Here is a 5,323-nt window from a genome sequence, read left to right on the forward strand (position 1 = left end):
TTTTTTCGATTACGGTTCTAACTGACGTTTCAGGGGTTTTCGATACGTATCACTTCTTTATATGGGCTTCCGCCGGAAAACTTCCCCTGGAAAACCCCGCCCAGCCGTCAGTCAGCGGGAGACGCTAGAGCTTGCTAACAGCTTATCACGCCACTCAGCTTTGTTTAATTTCAAAAGTCAACAATGGCACAACAAGAAGTGTGTTTTTGGATGTAAGGAGAAGACATCCAGCCTTATGGAAACAATGGATATAGTTTATTATCCGGATTAGCAGCGGAGTTTTGCGTGTGTGTGTTTGATGCGGTGGATTTTCATGACGAGTTACACGCGGTAAGTAAGACTTCTGTATTATGTTGGAAATAGGCGCGTGTATATTATATAAATGACACGAACATGTAGTGAATCATAAGTTAAAACAGTGTTGTATAGTGTTGCATGACTCGTACTCGCTCCTCCCGTGTTATAACTCCTCCTTCTTCATTTTTTCGTACGTTATCGGAAAGATTCGGTAAAGCTAATCTTTCTTTTATAAATCTGATTAAACTAAAGACTCTTCAGAGATATAAAGGATGTCATACTACTCCATAGGTACTCCAGATTAATATCAGAAATGCAGAAACAGCGTGTGTTACGTGAGCTTTAAAACTGTAGTATGGTTTTTAGAGACTGGATCATATATAAAAAAAATTGTCATAATTGTGCTGCTTTTTCCTCACATATGTATCCATTTATAATTGAATTATTGTTAGAATAGGGCTGGATGAATGAATACAGTGTGGATACCTGTCTATTATAGACAAATATAACAATATCCACTTCAAGTATATAGACAAAATAGTATTGAAATATTTGCCTGCAAACTTAATTTTTAGCAAGTGTTACAACAAACCCCCTGCCTGTTACAATTAACCCCACCTATGGGGTAAGTTGTAACGTTTGCACTTCTGTCACGTTTGGTGTAACGGTCCAAGAATGTTAAGTATTAGAAACAAACTTCAAATGTTCATTTGTAGCAGAGATGTGCGTGTTGCTTGTGTAAAAATATAATTTATCAAACTCAAATATTTTTTGAATGATTTAGCCAAAACCAGGTTATGCCCTGGCCTCCGCTACACCAATAATGCGATTATTTCCAATAATCAGAGTAATCGCAGTTAGATGTTTACATGACTGAAGCTAACCTCTTTACTCCTGTTTACATTTTTGCTACATATAGCCCAGTGCAGATCACAAATGATGCACTCACATGTACTGTCCACAGTTTTAATTGACTTGTTTTTAGCAATAAAATAGTTGCACTTTAAGTTAAATGACAAACACTTTCTTATGGACGGATTTTGTTATTTGGTGCCCTGATAAAGACGTGATGAAGAAATATTATGACAGTAATATATGTAACAGTTATATATGCTGCTTTCATGTTATTTGTGCTACTTCTGGATAAAAGTTCGGGGAAAACTTCCTAATGTCAAGCTTAAAATGAATTCGTACTTAAGGTGCATGACAAAACACACACGCAGTTCAGGTAGTGCGTTATAGATGCGATTAAAGTGTTTACATGGCCACATATTACAATTAAAAGCAGTGTACGCCACTTGTTTGAAGACAATTAAACTTAATGCAATTATGAGCTTAATATCGTTATTTTTATATACAAGTATTTTGTTTGCATGAGGAAGTATAATTGCAATATTGCCAAAATCCCATAATAATTACATTGTGACATGTAAACGTCGTAAGTGGTAGACACAGGAAATGAAATCAGTTCTGCTTCTGTCTGTGCATAATTTTGAAATATTGACCCCCATATTTGTTCCTAGAACATATGTGACCCTGCCTGTAAAAAAGTCATTTTTGTGATGAGTTCTACATAAAATCATTCTGTCGAAACTTATATTATTTCTTTATTATATATTTCTTTATTTATATTTTAAATTTTGCCTGCAAATGTCACATCCATAGTTAATGACCTAGACCAGGGCTATTCAATTCCTGTCCTAGAGGGCCAGTGTCCTACAGAATTTAGTTCCAACCCTCCAGGACCAGAATGGAGTAGCCCTGACCTAGACCATTAGAGGACATTTGGAGTTTGAGGTTTTTTGCAAATCTAAAACAGTCATCCCTGTTTGTATTTCTTGCCATGAGACATGTGTTGATTCCAACCAACTCTGCAATCACAGTATGACGCTTGGATGGAGGTGTTCCTGAGTAATTAACAAGGGGCACAATCACTGATTAGGCTAATAAGAGTACCCTGTTGCCTTGAACATTTTAACATAAGCCATAATAGAGTTATTTCATCCTTACAGACTCCCAGCAGACAGCTCGGTTTCTCCACCCACTCTCGCACACAGCACAGAAAATGAATCTCCTGCCACCACATTGCTCTTTGGATCTGTCAGTTCTTCTTCCTTTTGTAAGTTTATCTCAAATAGTGAATAACAGGCACTAACTTATGTGAATATGATTATGTAAAAAAAATGTAAGGTCATTTTATAACTGACAATTTAATTATGTAACATGCAAGTTATTAGTAGTTAGTAGTCAGCTGAGAAATACGACAGTAAAAGAGCTCTGCATAATGACTCCCGGCCACAGCATTATTACTGATAGACCATGAATGTGGTGATCTGGTTAAAGATCTGGGCTACATGCAAAAATAAATACATTTAAAGGCCTACCACTAGGTTATTTTTTACCCAACATTGAGTCAAAACATGTCGTGCCCAGCCATTCACTCTAAAAACAAACGGTCCTAAATAGCACCAAAAGTGGTTCTTTGCCCGTAATCATAGAAGAACCATTTTTAGTGCCATATAGCACCAGTAAAGCACCTGTGTAGAACCAAATAGGGGCCATATAGCACCACATATGGTTCTACATAGCACTATTTGGTTCTACACAGGTGCTTCGCCGGTGCTATATGGCACTAAATACGGTTCTTCTATGATTACGAGCAAAGAACCACTTTTGGTGCTATATAGCACCGTTTGTTTTTAGAGTGTTGGGTTAAATTAACCCAAATATTATTTATATATGACCCAACGATGGGATAAAACTTCCCAGCATTTTGGGTTAAAACGGTCTCTTTTTAACCCAACGCTTGGTTGAAAATAACCCAAAAAGTTTTTGAGTGTATGTTGACCAACAAAAAAAGTTTACAAAAAACAAAACAAAAATACTATTACTCCAGTATTACACACACATACATCTTTATTGCTAAAGTTACACACACACCATCGCCACTAACCACCCCAACCACAGCCACAACCTAAATCCCCCTAAACAATTACAACTTCTCTTCTGCTTTCAGACACCCACTTAACCAGACACAATCAGATTAAACTATCCTTCATTCAAGCAAATGTTTCGGTTGGTTTCTCATTAAGCTGAGCAGCTTAACTGTATAAAGACACACCAAAGTAAAGCAGGCACATGCACCCAATCTACAGAATAAGAAAGTAGTGGGAAAAACTTCCACAATAACCACTTTAAATATATATATAATTAACAAACCAAATGTGAAAATCTCAGCCCTCGTAAAACCTACATCCTCTGTGAATTTCATCCGAGATTTGCGCTCGCATTAGGTTAAATACTACCTGAGTCTGATCTGTAAGAATAGCTTCCCACTGCCTAATCAACCTGAGGCCAATGCTGTCTGTCCGCCTGGGTGCCTTGCCTTTGTTGCACCCTGAATAGACGCTAAATATCCTTCCAATCTCCTTCCTGGCTCTGGTTGAGCTCTCGGGAGCCGGTCTATTCACATACTAATGCCGACAGGCTTGATTCCTTAATCACAATCCTGCTGAAATCCAGGAACAAGGAGATGTAATAGGGAACCATTTCCTCATTGTTATTTCATTTTTTCTCAGATCCGTAATTCTCTTACCTTCTCGGTTTTGCAATGAATAACAAAGCGGGGGGCTGAAAAGTTGGAGTCGCTCTTTATTGTAGCAGTGGATGCTTAGCAGCAGCAACTCTCTGCATCAATTCAGTGGAGGATTTGATTTGTTTCTGTTGACGAGCTCTGTTAATTTCCTCTCCCGCCTCATTAAGCTCTAACTGCCAATTAATGTCTTTTGTTCCCAGTAATGGCTGCCTCCCAAACAGAGCTACACACACAGGCTTACACAACAAAAGAGTGCAAAGTATCGGTGGTACACCGCGAGAGAGGGAGAGAGAGAGAGAGAGAGAGAGAGAGAGAGAGAGAGAGAGAGAGAGTAGTTGATTAATTGGGAGCTCAGTGGAACAGCAGGCAGACAGGATCTCTCATTAGCTCCTCTCCAAACTCCACCAGCTCTCAGACGCCACTCATAGCCCCTCAGGACATGAGGTCACGATCTCTCATGACAACAGTTGGATGGACTAACAACAGTCTAATTGAGAAAATATACCATAACAACGATACTGTGCAAGTTTTGCACACATACACAAGCGTACACATGCTGTGCCATACTAAAGCGGGATAGCGTTGGCACTTTCAAGGCTGATATCAATTTCTTTAGTCCACGTTTTAGTTGTGTAGTTTGTTTAACGGTTGTTTGCCATACCGCTCAACTTTGCTTTGAGAAATCCTTGACTATTGTACTGTTATTAGCAAAAAGTGTCTTTTGTGTGTCTGAAACATGGAACCGTTGTCCCTGAGTGAGTTGGAGAGGTGGGGGAGCACCACATTTTATCCTTTGGTCCATTAAGAAAGAATGGCTGTTTTTGTTCCGGCCCGGCAATAGAGACAGATACTGCAATAGAGACAGTCCAGCGAGTGCTTCTATAGGGGCTTTTACGGGAAAATATGATTACGTTGTGATTCGGTTTTCAAAGAGATCCATCTGAAAGGTTTTTGAACCTTGCATTTTCTAAAATGACCTTAATGAACTTTGGTCAGTCCAACGTCTGAAGTACTGCATCATCAACTTTTCATGTGAGTCTGGGAGAGAGAGCCGGAGAAACAGATTGTGAGAGAGATCAAAAGAGAGAGAGAGAGAGAGAAAGAGTTCATATATTTTCAAATATATGGACCTCAAAGAAAGAAGACTGTGTATGTGTATGTAGCAAATTTTGAGTTTTTTGCCTTAAACTGCTCTCATTCAAAATATGCAACATTGCTAAAACTTAAAGGTCCTGTTCTTTCCGGGTTTTTGAAGCTTTGATTGTGTTTACCGTGTGCAATATAACATGTGTTCATGTTTCATATGTAAAAAACCGTGTGTTTTTTTCGAACAAATTACTTATCTGTATAGTGTTGTTTTCACTGTCCTAAAAATGGGCTGATGGCTTCCTTGTTCTATGAAGTCCCTCTTTCAGAAATACTTAACGAGTT

Source organism: Paramisgurnus dabryanus, chromosome 2 (assembly GCF_030506205.2).
Source record: "Paramisgurnus dabryanus chromosome 2, PD_genome_1.1, whole genome shotgun sequence".
Classification (NCBI taxonomy): Eukaryota; Metazoa; Chordata; class Actinopteri; order Cypriniformes; family Cobitidae; genus Paramisgurnus; species Paramisgurnus dabryanus.